This window comes from Lissotriton helveticus, chromosome 6 (assembly GCF_964261635.1).
Source record: "Lissotriton helveticus chromosome 6, aLisHel1.1, whole genome shotgun sequence".
In the NCBI taxonomy this organism is placed as follows: Eukaryota; Metazoa; Chordata; class Amphibia; order Caudata; family Salamandridae; genus Lissotriton; species Lissotriton helveticus.
The window spans coordinates 1,260,414,637-1,260,431,015 of record NC_136067.1 but is presented as its reverse complement, the minus strand read 5'-3'; the positions used below and the strand labels follow the sequence as shown (position 1 = coordinate 1,260,431,015).

Sequence of the window (16,379 nt, the reverse complement as noted above, 5' to 3'; positions counted from 1 at the left end):
TGAGCAGCCAGTCGTCCAGATAGGGGAAAACCGGAATCCCTGACCTTCTGAGATGTGCTGCCACAACCGCCATCACCTTTGTGAAGACCCATGGTGAGACCAAGCAGAAGGACCACAAACTGGTAGTGTTGAGACCTTACCGTAAACTGGAGATACTTCTGATGCGACTTTAGAAGACGGATGTGGAAATACCCATCCTGCAAGTTGATCAGCACCATCCAGTCTTCCTGCTGCAGCACCAAAAGAACTTGAGATAGGGACAACATCTTGAATTTTTCCTGCCGGAGGTAAAAATTCAAAACCCTGAGCTCCAGGATAGGTCTCAACCGGCCGTCTTTTTTGGGGATCAGGAAATAACGGTAGTAGCATCCCTGACCCCTTTCCTACTCTGGAACCACCTCTATCACACCTTTCTGAAGCAATGCAAGAACTTCCTGCTACAAAAGCAGCAAATGGTCCTCTGAACAAAAGCCCCGGCGAGGAGGGTAACAAGGTGGAAACTCTTGAAATAGGAAAAGCGTACCCATTTTCCACAAGATTCAAGACCCAATGGTCCGAAGTAACCGATTTCCAATCTTGTAGAAAATGGAACACCCGGCCCCCTCCAGGACCTGCATGCTCCAAGATGGGGGATCTAGAGCTGCTTTCACGTGGTACCGGGGGGGGGGGGACAGGGGAGCAGGAGGAGGAGGAGGAGGAAGACTGTTGACGAGAGTCTCCCCGCAGACGGCCTCTACCGTTTCCTTTGTACGACCTGTACAGAGGGCTCTGCTGCTGCTGCTGACTGCCTCGAAAAGAAGCCGCCTTCCCAAAGCCTCAATACCTTTTGTATCCATAGCCCCTGGGCTGAGACTGCAAGCCCAAGGATCTTGCTGTAGCCCTACTGTCCTTGAAGCAATGCAGCGCAGAATCCGACTTTGTTACAAACAATTGAGATCCATCTAAGGATAGATTGAGCAAGGTAGCCTGTACATCTGGTGAGAAACCTGAAGACCTAAGCCAGGCATACCGCCTGGTAGCCGTGAGGAGCCCATTACCCGGCTGTGTTCAGACCAGACTGAATGACCTGACTGGCTGCTGCTTGAGTGTCTGATAGCGCTTGCAAAAAATTAACACGGTCATCTTTTGGCAACTTAGGAGCTACTTGCTTGACAGAATCCATTAGTGCATTAATGTACCTTCCTAGCAAACACGTGAAATGTGTCTACTTCAGAGCCAATCTTGCTGAGAATACCTTTTTGGCAGATTCTTCTAGTTTTTTCGAGTCTCTATACCCCGGGTGGTGGGGAAGGATCCAGTTGACTTCTTGGAACAAGAAGCCTGAACCACCAAGCTTTCTGGCAAAGGATGGGCAGAAAGAAAAGCTCGATTACCAGGAGCAGGCTTATACCTTCTTGCCACTAACCTAGAAACTGCATGGGCAGACAAAGGCTTCTGCCACACCTCCATAAACGGCTTGGTCAACGCATCGTTGAAAGGCAGCAGAGGCTCAACAGAAGAGGAAGGCGAATGCAACACTTCAGTCAAGATATTTGACTTCACCTCAGCTGAGAGCAACTGAAGGTCCAACAGGTCAGTGGCTTTCCTGATGACTGAGTGGTAAGGGGCAAGGTCTTGTGAAGGTAAAGCCTTCGGAGAAGAAAGCTCCCACTCAGGGTTATCCAGGCCACCGGCCTCCGGTAAGCCCTGGGCGTCGTCCACGGAGTCGAGGATCTCCCTTTCCTTGTGTTCTTGCTGGTACTCCTCTTCTTCCAGCAGTCTTTGTGCTTCCCTCCTGGAACGCCGTTTCGGAATCGGCGGCGGTGCCAGTGCCAACGGCGTTGGGTAGAAGGAGGACCTTCCCAAGTGGGGAACGGCACCGCTCGAATCCGGGAAGACGTTGACCCAACACCAGACGGCACCAGAGATTGAGGTATCAGAGTCGAAAACCTTGGCGCCGGAAACGGACATGACGGATCTGTCGGCATGAAAGACACGAAAGGTGCCTGGGCTTACTGCTGGGGATGCCCAAATTAAAGGCAAGCGGAACCACGGGCCAGACGGTGCACTGCTAGGGTAAGATGCCTTGGCAAACATTCCAAACATCGCATTTAGGAAATGCGAAGGATCCGCTGGTAGTCCTGGAAAAGGAGGATAAGGATCCGAAGCCCCCTGGTCTGGATCCATCCGAGGCCTTATGGGGGGGTCTGAGGCTGTGGCTGCGGCACCGGAGACATCAGCGCCGGTACAGGCGAAGACGCAGGAGTGGGAGAATCCCTGGGCACTGGCGAATCCCTCGATGCCGGAGAGTGGGCTGGAGTCACCTGCATGGAAGGAGTAGGTAACGGCGAGATGGCATCCTAGTCACAACGCCGCTGTATGGGGGAGACCGACCTCAAAGCCCTGCCCTTTGAAGATCGACGTTGAAACCCATGTCTTCTCTTTTTCTTACGCTTCTTCAACTTCAAAGTATGCAAGGTCGACGACTTCGATCCCTTGTGACCCCTTTTCTCTCTTTTCACCCTCGCCATGAAGAGTTTCGCCTCACGTCTCTTCAGCGCCTTCGGGTTCATCTTACGACAGCACGAACACCCTTCAACGTTGTGGTCCTAAGAAAGACACCAGAGACAGTCATCGTGGGGATCCGTGATGGACATCTGGCCCCCACACTCCCTGCAGGGCTTAAAACCCGACTTCTTAAAAGTGGCCCTTCTCACTGTAACACGAAGTAGAAGATAGAAACACTGGTTTCACATGTACAACGGAGAGTCCCAGAAAAAAAACTTTACACGTCGATGGCCCGGAAAACAGGGAACTAACATCAGCCGCCGATGAGGTCTTCTTATGGCTCTGATGACGTCATACGGAGTCGCGAGCAGGGCTGTGCTATTGTGACGTCCTAGTCGATGTGAGAGAGCTAAGAATATAATTTCCATGGAATGCTGGTGCAGGGGTAATTCAAAAAGTGAGGAATCCACAGGCAGATGTATCCATAATTAATTCAGAGAAGTACTGGTATATTCAGGGGTATGGCGTCTTGTTTGAAAAACTAAGAGCTGCTTTCACTCGGTTAAAGGAGCCTCCTCCAACATGCAAAAAAGCCATAGTATTTTGAAATAACAGAGTACACATATAGTTAATTAATAAACCCTCCTCTCACAACCAGACCCAAAGGTGTCTGGGGAGCATTCGGTCGGTATCTGCTTCATTGGACCGGGGTATTGTGGTGGGTTGGCATTATAGTAAAACCATCCACACCTTTACATAGCAATCTGCTGTGATTTGGTTTGCTGGGGCACTTTTATTAGCAAGAAGCAATCTCCTGACTCGACAGCGGAATATATCTTATTAGAAAAATCATCCACTGTAAACACACAATAGGGAAAATCACAATTCGATGTGCAACAGTTAATCTTTATTTTCCCTCGGTACACCTTGTTATTGTATGTTACTTTAGCCCTGAAGAAGTATGTGAGACAGATGGGCCTCAACAAAATACGTGTTGGCTTTTGATGTCAAGACATGCGATTTGGCAAATTTGCAATGTCAAGTGAAGGTGTACAGAAGAGAATGAAGAACAATTGTTGCACATCGTCAGAAGATTTGTGAATTTTCCCTAGTGTGCTGACAGTGGAGGATTTTTCTTTCACTGGGACTATGTTCCAGACCTTTCAAGAGCACTGGGTGGCCGCCCTTGTTACACTAATTTGAGCACTTTAGGGACTGTTGTGGGACTTTTCTGTACACTGGGTGTTTCCGCGCCAACAGGTACTCTGGCTACCTTGGATTGAATATATCTTATTGTGACCTGTGGGAGCCTCTAACACACATCGCTGGTGTTTTGTAGTAATCTTTACTGCTCGATTTATAAACCTATTTGTGACACAGCTTTAGTGAAGTACAGAATTTCCTGTTGTAGATTTTGCATTTCATTTTGCATAATGCAAAATTACTATAAAATAAGAGTGCCTAGAGACCTTGAAAATGGAAGTACAGTACTATACAAAAACTTCTTATACATAGTTGTAGTGATCCCTCATTAACTAAGGTTGCGATGAAGAATACTGTACTACAATGGCAGATTTAAATGGGAGTTCATGATTTTTGGGTTCTCTTGCAGCACATGCGAGTAAGAAAATGCATACAGACCTACAAATATCAGTGTGTTATACTACTGAATGAAAACCTTGACATGCAGAACAAAAAACACCTTTGCTGATGTCTGAGTGCATGTAACAATCAACTCAGTAAGTACAATCAAAATGTATAGGTGCATTTTTTATAGTGTTCGAAAGACACTGAATCTTAGCAATGAAATCTGCAGAGAATGGTTTGTGGTAGACAGTTAATTTATACATTCACACATGCCTAGGCTGACTCCCCACTAGTCAAACCTTCGACCACTCCGATCGGTCAAGGCCCTTGTGGTTCCGGCTCCAGTGCTTCGAGGCACCCATCTCGTCTCTCTCGCTCTAGATCTCGCTATCTGATTTTTGTGCCATTTCTCACACTTTGGCATTTTCTCGCATGCTTTCTGAATTTTCTCTCACACTTTCATCAACTTTGAGGGTTTTTACTCGCTCTTTGTGCCTTTTTTCTAACTCTGTGGGTCTATTTGTGTTTTTACTCTCTTTGTGCCTTTTCTCTTAGTGAGACATATCTCTACTGTTTCCCTAGCTCTTCTTTGCCTTTTTGTGCCATTTCTCTTACTATGACTTTTCTCTGCCGTCATTCTTGCTCTTTGAGTCTTTGTGCTGTTTCTCTCTCACTCTCAGCTTTCTGTGCCTTTCTCTCAGTCTTTTTGCCTCTGTTCTATTTCTCACAATCTTTTCTCACTCTTTCTGTGACTTTCCTCTGCTTTTTCTCTTGCTATTTTTGCCTCTTTGTACCATTTTGCACACTCTGTAAACCTTCTGTGCCACGTATGTGTTTTTCCTCTTTGTGGCAATTCTCGCACTTCTTTGCTGGCCTTTGCCATCTATCCAGCTTCTTTACCTTCCCCGCCCTCTCTGGGCCTCCTCTCTCCTCCCCTGCTCGGTCGTGTCTCTCTCCTTCACCATCGCGCTCCACCTCAGCCCTGCTCTCTTGCCTCTCTCAGGACCTACTGGCTGACAGGCATGAGGCGGACACAGGGACCATGCCTAGTACCAGAAACCCTGGTCTCCCAACTCACCACTAACCCTCCACTCTCTTTTGCACCTGAACCCAGATGCCCCACCACCATCTACAGGCACGCCCCACCACACAACACGGATGAAGCCTTCATCTACTCCCTGTGCTGCTTCCCCTGCACTCATAACACCAGCCAAGAACATACCCACTACACCCACACAAACACCTACCAACAAGCACACCTGCATCCCCCATACACCAATATCATGCATACTCCTCAAACTCCATTTACTCAAACACTCCATGGAGATCCGGGACCTGCTGACGCAGCCCGGATCTCCTCTTCCTCATAAAAACATGCTGACAAAAGTTTCAATGCCGCCATCCCCGCCAAATACAGTATCAACAGGCAAGATCGCCCTAGCAGGCCTGGAGGATGAATCGCCACCATCTATAAACATACCTTCAGCTGCACACCCTCCGCTGAAGTAGGAACAAACTACATAGGGCACCTCAACTTCAAACTACAAATAACAGTAAACTTCACCCTGAGTGGAACCCATATCTAGCGCCCCTCTAAGACTTCGATAAACTTCAAACACAGCATCACGGAACTCATTGCCTCCTAGTCTTGACTCCAGTGCTTTCATCCTTCTAGATGACCTTAATTGCCATATTGAAGATGGGACCAATCCCCAACTCAACTGCTCTTCTTTACAACCGACTAGAATAAAATGGAAAAACAGTGACAGGGAAGTGGAAAAAGACATCTTCAATGCCGCCCAGAGAAGGTACCAACAGTTTTTCCGAGAAACAAAGAGGAAGGCCCTAGTCGAACAAATAAACACCAGTTCCAACAGCAGCAAACAAATCTTCGCAATTGTCAAAGAATTTACCACACTTACAGCTACCATCAGAAACCTCAACACATAACAAGATCTATGCAATGACCTATCAAACTTCTTTTGCAGCAAAATCGCAACCATATATATTAACTTCCCAGTGCAACTGGACCCCTGGCCCTTCTCCATAAGTCTCCCAGTGACGAAGGAAGGCAATAAAATGAACATATGGGACACCATTAGCACAGTGAAACTCAAAGAATCATGAAGACTACACACTCCAGGGCCCTGGTAGACCCCTGATACCACCACACCTTCGACAAAGAAGCAATCGCTTTTAGCAAGGCCCTCAACCGTATCCTCAATATTCCCTGAACCATAAAACATGTAGCTGTCAGCACCCTTCTAAAGAAACCCTTGGTAGACTTGACCAAAACTCTGCAATTATCAACCCAAATCCCTCTTTCCCTACCCAGCCAAAGTCATGGAAAAAGAGATCAACACACACCTTTCGATCACTTTGCCAAACACCAGCTTCTCAACACCACATAATCATGTTTCATACCAAACCACAGCACGTAAATAGCCCTTATAGCAGCAACAGATTACATCAGGATGCACCTCAACAAGGAGGAAACTGCAGCCCTCCTCCTTCTAGACCTATGGGCAGCCTTTCACACTGTTTTCCACTCCATCCTAATCAGACGACTCCACGAAGCAGGCCCTCACACTCTCAAAAGGATCTGTTTCTTCCTCATGTTCCCCCCTACGCCTCTAAAGCACAAGATCATATTTTAGGAGTCCGGCAGAGTTCCTCACTGAATCCAATGCTCTTCAACATCTACATGACCCTGCTGATCTACGTCCTATGAGCTCACAAAATAAACATCCTCATTTATGCTGACAACACTCAACTGATAAGGTCTCTCTTGGACAAAACACCCAACACCAGGAACAACTTCATTACATGCATGATAGAAGTGGCCACCTGAATAAAATCTAATTGCCTTAAATTGAACTCCGACAAGACCAATATGGTAGTCTTTGGGAAGAACGCCTCAAATTGGGACACGATCTGCTGGTCACCAGTCCTTTAACCCTCTCCTGCACCCTGAACACAAGTGAGAAACCTCAATCATCATAGGCAACAAACTGGATATAACCATCCTAGGCAACAAAGCGGTCTCATCCTTCTTCAACACTGAATACTGAAGGATACTGAAGAACATTTCCAAGTGGCTATCATTCGACACCAGGGTCTGTATTAAAGAAGTGCACTGGGGGATTAAAGGGCATGTGCGCCTGCTTTGTGCGCCCCTGGGGACTTTGGTAATACAGAGGGAGCCAATGCTTGTGCGGCTCCTTCTGAAATACAGATGGAGCTGGTGCACATGTAGCGCTGGCGCTATCTAAACAGGACATTCCCTCATTTGCATGGAGGCATGGCCACATGGAAATGAGGGGATCTCTTTAACTATTGCCTGGCCATAATAAGGACACGGGCGCAAAGGAAAAGTGCGCCCCCTGATTGCAGCCCTCTGGAGGGGTAAGGAGAGGAGGGAGTACTATGAACCCCCCCAGATATCACCTTGCAGGTAGGGGCCGTCACTCACTGCACCAGCCTGCAAAGGGATCTCTCATCCTTCTTTAACACCTTGGCTGCTAAGACTTTTCCCGTCCTGTGCTGCAAATCGATATTTACCATTGTTCATGACAAGGTCAGCTCGTCATAAGCACAGCTCCAGTGTACTGCATGACGAGCTGGCCTTGTCATGAGCATGGAACAGGTTAAAGTGCAGGTGGGTTGCCGCCTGCACTGTGAAACACAGAGCGGCTTTGGAGCAGCTGCTCCGGATTTTACTTGAATGTGCTGCCCCTGCAGGCATTTGCAGCTGCCCTGGGGCAGGGCATTCACTTTAATAGGGCCCACTATACCCGATTACGCATGGCGCACCAATTTAAAGGTGTGCTGTGGTGAAAACAGGAAAAGGGCACCCTATGCGCAATATGACACCAGGAAAACAATCACTGAAACCTTCAACAGCGGACTAGACCTCGGAAACAGCCTGAAGAACAAGTTACTTACCTTCGGTAACGATATATCTGTAAGAAACAGTAGGTAGAATTAGATTCCTTACCTTAGAATATCCCCAGGAGTCAGTCTGGATCCGGAAACTTTTGCGTAGCAGTACCCCTGCGCGTCGGTAGGCGTCGTCTGCAGGCGTCCCCTGCGGCTCCGCGTCCGTCGTCGGCGTCGTGCGCCGTGATGACGTCGCTGGAGTATATAGACGCCGCCCGCGCGCTGACGTCAGTTCTTTGTACATAGCTTTTCCGCGCCAGAACACGCAGAGCCATGTGAGAACCAACACTGGTGCCATTTGAAACTAGGGCCCTGAAAGGGATGTCCTTAACCCTAGGTATCAGTTCGCAGAACGGGGAGGATGGGCGGGGCGGTAAGGAATCTAATACTAACTACTGTTTCTTACAGATATATCGTTACCGAAGGTAAGTAACTTGTTCATCTGAAAGAAACAGGTTAGTATTAGATTCCTTACCTTAGAATAGATACCCGAGCAATACCAACCCCGGTGGTGGGTCTGCGAACCAATACAATCCTACACCAGAAAGTCCTGGAGGACCGAACGGCCAAAGAAGCCATCCCTCCGGACTTGATTGTCCAGGCAGTAGTGCCTTGCAAACGTGTGCAGCGAGGCCCACGTAGCCGCCTGGCAAATGTCCTGCAAAGGGACTCCCCGGCCCAGGGCAGTAGTAGCCGCCGTGGCCCGAGTGGAATGGGCCCTCAGCCCAACAGGAGGCTCCTTCCGAGCCAAAGAGTAGCACGCTTTGATGCACAGAACGACCCACCGAGAGATGGTCCGTTTATGTACCGCCCGTCCTTTCTTCGCACCCACGTAGCCAACAAACAGTTGGTCATCCACCCGGAACTGGCGTGTGCGATCCATATAAAATGAAAGCGCACGTTTTGGGTCCAGACGATGGAGCCGCTCTTCAACCTTTGAAGGATGCGGAGGCGGGAAGAAGGAGGGTAAGGTGATGGACTGCCCGATGTGAAAAGCAGAGACTACTTTGGGCAGGAAAGAAGGTCTAGTTCTCAGAACCACCTTGTCTGGATGAATTGACATGAAAGGAGGTTTGACAGAAAGAGCCTGGAGCTCACTCACCCTCCTGGCAGAGGTGATGGCAACCAGGAAGGCCGTCTTTAAAGTCAGGAGACGGAGAGGACAGGAATGAAGTGGCTCAAAGGGAGCGCACATCAAGAAAGTCAGAACCAGGTTCAAGTCCCACTGAGGCATCACGAACGGAACAGGTGGATACATGTGCGTGATGCCCTTCAAGAATCTTGTTACAATAGGGGACCTGAACAAAGAAGGTTGATCAGGCAGCCTTAGAAAGGCCGAAAGGGCAGAAAGGTAGCCCTTGATAGTGCCCAGAGCAGAGCCCTGCTGGGCAAGAGAGAAGAAAGAGGAGAACCTCGGAAAGAGGGGCAGAGAGAGGGTCCACAGCCTTTGCTGTGCACCATGCCACAAATCTGTTCCACCGGCAGGCGTATACTGACTTTGTGGAGGGACGCCTGGCTGCCAGAATCACATCACAAACCTCAGGAGGCAAGTCAAATGGCCTCAACTGTCGCCGCTCAATCTCCACGCATGGAGGTGGAGACTGGACAGGTTCGGGTGGAGGACCGTCCCCTGCTGCTGCGACAGAAGGTCCTCCTGAAGGGGCAGGCGGATCGAGGGACCGACAGACATGCTGAGTAGCTCGGGATACCAGTACCTTCGAGCCCAGTCCGGAGCCACAAGGATAACTTGGGCCCGGTCGCGCCTGATCTTCTTCAGCACTCTGGGCAGAAGTGGTATAGGCGGAAAGGCGTACAATAGACCGCAACTCCACTCGCGCCGAAAGGCGTCGCCGAGCGAGTGCCGTCTTGGAAACTCCAACGCGCAGAACTGCTGACATTGCGCGTTCTCTTCTGTGGCGAATAGATCTAACCAAGGCTCTCCCCATTGCAGAAAGAGGCCTTTCGCCACGTCCGAGTTCAGACGCCATTCGTGATCCACCGAGCACCGACGGCTGAGTTCGTCCGCCCTGGCGTTCAGAGAACCTGCCAGGTGTTGAACCGTCAGAGTCACGCTCTGACGTTCCAGCCATTGCCAGAGACGCAGAGCCTCCTGGCAAAGGGTCCACGACCCCACTCCGCCCTGCTTGTTGCAGTACCACATGGCGGTGGTGTTGTCCGTGAACACCTGCACTACACTCCCGTTGACAAAGGGGAGGAATGCCTTCAGTGCTAGGCGAATCGCCCGCAGCTCCAACATGTTGATATGGAGCCGGGACTCCGCCGGAGACCAGATGCCTCTGATCTCCGCCTCTCCCAAGTGGCCTCCCCAGCCCTGGAGGGACGCGTCCGTCACAACTACATGCTCCGTTTGGGGAAGGGAGAGGGATCTGCCTCTGACCCAATCGCGGTCCGTAAGCCACCACTGCAACTGTCTCGCAGTGCCCTCCGAGATCAGGACATGGTCGGATAGGTTGCCTTGATGCTGGGCCCACTGAAACTGCAGGTCCCACTGCAGAGCCCGCATCCGCCACCGGGCGTGATGCACCAGAAGGATGCAGGAAGCCATCAGCCCCAGCAGCCGCAGCGTCAACCTGACCGAAACCCGGGATAACGTCTGAAAGATTGGAATCGGAGCCTGAATATCCCGGACCCGCCGTTCCGGAGGATAAACCCGAAACTGCGCCGAGTCGAGAACCGCTCCGATGAAAAGGAGCTTTTGAGAGGGACACAGGTGTGATTTCGGCACATTGATGGAAAACCCCAGCTCGTGCAGGAGGTCTGCCGTCATCTGAAGGTGGTGGACGACTGTCTGGGGCGAGCCCGCCTTCAACAACCAGTCGTCGAGGTAGGGGAAGACTGAAAACCCTAACCGGCGCAGATGAGCTGCGACCACCGCCATCACTTTCGTGAACACCCGTGGGGCGCTGGTAAGGCCGAATGGGAGCACGATAAACTGAAAGTGCTCGTGGCCTACCGTGAACCGCAGGTAACGTCGGTGGGCCGGCAGGACGGGGATGTGAAAATACGCGTCCTGCAAGTCCAACGCCACCATCCAGTCTTGTGGGTCCAGAGCAGCCAAGACCTGAGCCAAAGTCAACATCTTGAACTTCTCCTTTCGGAGGAAGCCGTTGACGTTCCGTAGATCCAAGATAGGACGCAGGCCCCCCTTGTCCTTCTTGGGTACCAGAAAGTAGTGGGAATAGCGACCACACCCTACTTCTGGCCCAGGAACGCGCTCGATGGCCCCCTTGGCCAAGAGGGCCGTAACTTCCTCCTGCAGAAGTGTCAAGTGGTCCCCCGACACACGGTGGTTCTGCGGTGGCATGGCTGGAGGAGTGCTCTCGAAGGGGAGGGAGTAGCCCCTTCGGACGAGCTGCAGCACCCACCCGATGTGATGGTGCGCCAGCGGGAGTGGTGATGGCGAACCCTGCCACCCACTGGCGTCACATGGGCCTGAAAGCTCGGACTAGGAGGATTTGGAGGCTGATGCTGCGGGGGGAGGTGTGGTCTGACCTCGCCGTTGTCCCCGACCGCCTCCACGGCGGAAGCCACGGCCGCCACCGCGTTGAGAAGTGTTCTGCGGTGCGTGGCTGGCAGCACGTGTGGGACCGCCCCTTCCGTGGCCACGAAAGGAGCGAAACGAACCCGTTTGCTGGCGCTGGGTCGAGAGACCCAAGGACTTGGCCGTGACCCTGGAGTCCTTGAAGCGCTCCAGCACGTGGTCCGCTTTGTCGCCAAACAGGCGACTGCCATCGAACGGCATGTCCATCAAAGTATTTTGGACATCCGGCGAAAAGTTGGCGGATCTCAGCCAGGCGTGGCGACGAATCGCCACCGTCGTGGACATCGCTCTGCCTAGCGAGTCGGTCGTATCGAGACCACACCTGATGGAATATCGTGCTGCGTCTCGGCCTTCAATCATAGCCTGACCGAGCTTTGCCCGTACCTCCTGCGGGCATTGTGGCAGACACTCCGCGACCGTATCCCACAGAGAGTGGGTGTAGCGGCCCAAGAGGCATGCGGTGTTGCAAGCCCGCAGTCCCAGACTCAGGGACGAGAAGACCTTCTTTCCATATTGGTCGTACCTCTTGGATTCCCGATCGGGCGGGGCCGACGGGAATGCGGTCTGAGAGGTCGAGGCCTGGATCACCAGACTCTCAGGGGTGGGATGGGTGGACAGGAACTTGGGGTCGTCCGGACACGGACGGTGGCGTCTGGCCACGTTCCTATCAACAGGCGAACCTGAAGCGGGCCTGGACCACGTGCTCAAAAGAACGTCTGTCAAGGCTTCGTTGAACGGCAGCAGAGGCTCCTGTGGGCATGACTGCGGTTTGAAGACCTCAGTGAGGATGTTAGGCCTCACGACCGCGACGGGGAGCTCAAGGTGTAAGGCCTTGGCAGCCCTCATCAACACCACTGAATAAGCAGCCCCAGCCTCCGAGGCCACAGTAGGAGGCGAGACAAAACCAGGGTTAGGAGAATCGTCCAGACCACTGGCATCACTCAAGTCACCTGTCCAGTCCACGTCGTACTGACACTCGCGTGACAGAGGGTCCTCAGACCCCTCCCAACCCTCTCCATAATCTGCATCCTCACCATATTCGGAGTCAATGATGTAGACCGGCTCCTCGGGGTCAATGGGCCCCATCGGCGCCGGACTCGGCGTCGGACGACGCGGGTCCGACTCCGCGTCCGGAGTAGGAGAGGGAATGGGGGTGGCGCCGCCCGGAGCCGGCGCCGGAGCCCCGACGCCGGCCGGAGCCGGCGTCGGAGTCCCGGCGCCGCGCGGAGGCGGCACCATGGGTTGCCCCGATGGAATCGGCGCCGGAGAGGCCGGTGGACCAGCCGGCGTCGACCCTGAAGGGCCCAGCGGCACCGGGGCCAGAGCCGCCAGCGGCGTCGGGGCCGGAGCACCCGACGGCGTCGGGGCAGGAGCACCCGAACCGCTCGGGCCCCCGGACGGGACCACCGGGCCCGCAGGCGCCGTAGGCCCCGTCGGAGGAGACAGCGCCCTCATGGCCATGAGAAACTCCTCTATCTCCTCTCGCGACGCGCCTTGCCCAGGGACCGTCGGGTATGGAGCAGGCAGCGTCGGCGACCCACGCGGAGCCGCGGGGGTGGGGCCACCCGAACCCCCGGCCGCATCGCGCGAGCGTCGGGGGGGAATCGGGGGTACGATGACGACGCCCCGACTTCTTGTGCCTCTTACCTGAGGAACCAGAGGAATGGTGACGACTTCCGGAGCGCTCGTGGTGGCTCCGCGACCGCTCCCTCGACCGCTCCCTCGACCTCCGGCCGGACCGGGACCGCTCCTGACCCGGGGCCGACACCCGGAGCTCGAGTAGCTTGCGGGACCGCTCCCGTCTAGCCTTACTCGTCAAGGCCCGGCAGTCGACGCAGGACTCCACGTCGTGGTCCGCGCCCAGGCACCGGAGGCAGAGTCGGTGGTGGTCCGTGACCGACATCGTGCGGTCACACCCGTCACAAGTCTTAAACCCGGGCATCCTATCGGCACCTTAGAGTTAGAAAGTTAATCAAAAAACGTAGGTCAAAAGACCGGAGTACTGCTCTCCGGATCTGCGCTAACTGGCGCGGAAAAAAGAAGAACTGACGTCAGTGCGCGGAGGCGGCGTCTATATACTCCAGCGACGTCATCACGGCGCACGACGCCGACGACGGACGCGGAGCCGCAGGGGACGCCTGCAGACGACGCCTACCGACGCGCAGGGGTACTGCTACGCAAAAGTTTCCGGATCCAGACTGACGCCTGGGGATATTCTAAGGTAAGGAATCTAATACTAACCTGTTTCTTTCAGATACAACATTTCACAACACATCAGACCCTCCTCCTCTCTTTTTGAATTTTGCGAGAAGCAAAGACCTGGAGTTTTGAATAAGCCCCTGGGATGCACTTACACACCTGCTGCAGACCAAATGGATACCCTCAGGAGTGCTTAGTGCGCTATAAAGACAAAAGGTAATCTCACATAACACCCTGGCAACAGTTAAAAAAATATATTTTCACTTCGATAGTGCAGTTCTTTCCCAGTGAGATATGTCTGCATGGGGAAAGGTGCTCTAGTCACAATTTCACTTGGAGAAGCCCACCACATGCCCTGAAATTAGTAAATCTTTAAAGTATTGGTATTTTACAAAAAAACTAATACTTATTATGTGCTATTTTCCTACAAGTGTTTAGTAGGAATTATTAAGTTTATGAACTCAGCGACAAAATGAATAAAACGGGAACCCTAAATTCAACCCAAACATATTTCATCACATATTCCCAATAATCAGTGTAATTACTACTTATTTTACAACTGGCTGATTTACATCATAGCTTGAGTTAAAATATCTTTGTCAAGTCATGACCACCCTGCATACCGTTATTTCATGAAGCCAGAAGTCAGAGATTCGTCTCAGCATACATGTAGCAACACGCCCGCCTGGCATGCCCCGTCCCTTTTTACCAGTATCTTTTATAACCTCTTTCTTAAATGGTAGTCTATGGAGCAAGGAGGGATCTGCTCATACTCAACACAGGGTTCTATTAATCTGAACAGTAAACAATGCTTTCATTTGAATTTCAGGAAGCGCACAGAAGCTGCCGCTATTGCATCTTTTAGTTTCTCTGATACAGAACTATTAAAGAAGAGACTACTCCAAAGTGCTAAACCCCGAATCTTGCCGCCAGCACAGAGTGGCATTATGAGCCAACAGTCGATTGAGACTCATCCACTATAAGTTTCTACATAGGCTATATTACACTATAAGTTTAAACTTAGGGAAGGTGATAGATATGCCAGATGTGGGGGAGATGGAGCGGATTTTCTCCACCTGGCCTGGCTGAGCCCAACTATCCAAGACTACTGGCAACAGGGGTTCACGGGTATGGCACGAAGTATGAGTTACTTACCTTCGGTAAAAATGTATCTGGTAGAGACTATTCTAGCCGCAGGTTCCTTCACGTAGAATTATCCCCAGGCGGGAGACTAGATCCAGAAAACTTTTGCCACAGCATTCCTGTGCGCCGGGGGCGGGATGACACCATGTGACTCCGCGCAAGCGTCGTCAGCGTAGGTGACGTCAGCGAGGTCACATAAGACCCACCCCGGCGCGCCTGCGTCAATTTTCTTTGGGGAACTTTTCCACACCACAACGCGGAGCCACCAGACAAAAAACCGTGGGAGCATGGGAACAGTGCAACACTGCAGTGTCCAAAGGCAGGGGCAGAAGAAAGAAAAGAGCAGAGCCCTGAGCAGCCACCCTGCCAGTACATAGACAGCCTTACTTGCCCCTGAAACAAGGAACATACGTAAAAAGCCATAATGCACGTAACGGGCCCACCACCCCATCCAGAATAAGGAAGGGGAGACAGTTCCAAGACCGACAGAAACACAAACCTCCAAGCCACCCGAGCATAGAGGGCAACCACCCCCAAGGAATAAGGGCAAGGCTTAGCCAGATGACCCCTATTCAGAGGTAAGCAGAGGGGCAGGACCTTCAGCAGCAACAGGAAGGGAGGGGAGGTAAGGACAGAGATTGAAGGTAACCCCCTCCCCAAACCTGGAGTAACCAGAGCAGCGGGGCACAGAAGCACCGTAACCCATCCTCCAAGGAACTAAGAGGAGGAATGAACTGCAACCAGATGGAGCCACCCGTCAGGAGCAAAGAAGGGACTCGCAGGAGACACAGCCCCCCACCAGGAGGCGAGTACCGAAGACCAATACAAGGGTTCTCGCAGAACAGGGACGAAGGGCAGGCCGTGTAGGAATCTGCGGCTACAATCGTCTCTACCAGATACATCATTACCAAAGGTAAGTAACTTGTACATCTGATAGAGACTACTAGCCGCAGATTCCTTCACGTAGAATAGATACCGTAGCAATACCCACGGGGAAGGAGGGTCTGCAAAAGGACCCCACCAGCCTGGACGGAACAAAGTCCCACAGGGGACCAGATCTGCGGGCTAGAAAAGAAACTTCATCCCCGCCAGGCAAGAGGAACCCTCAGAAGGAGAACACCACCGACCCCAGAGGGCGTATGAGGAAAAAGAGGCCCGTACCCACACAGCAGAAGAACCATGGGCAAGGCTAGAGGGGCCGAAGTACCCCACTCCCTCACAATTCAACAGAGCTTACATCCAATGCCAAGACAAGAAAGAGGAGGAAGAAGCAGAAGAAGTCCAGAAAGCCCAAGAAAAAGAGGGAAGGAAGGCAAGCTCCGTTTAGATGGAAGGCAACAGGCCAGCCATAACAGTGCCAACAGTCATAAGCTGCCAAAAGCACCCAGAATCTCCCCAGCCCTCCGGACAGGGGCAGGAAGGTGAGAAAATGCCCGGCCCCAACACTACGAGGGGCCGCGCA

At 52.2% G+C, this 16,379-nt stretch overlaps 1 protein-coding gene across 1 annotated transcript in view; it reads right to left on the bottom strand.

The window, feature by feature from the left end:
• Positions 1-16,379, bottom strand: part of IGF2R (insulin like growth factor 2 receptor) — a 1,933,894-nt gene that overhangs the window by 215,976 nt on the left and 1,701,539 nt on the right. The gene's annotated exons all lie outside the window — the stretch shown is intronic.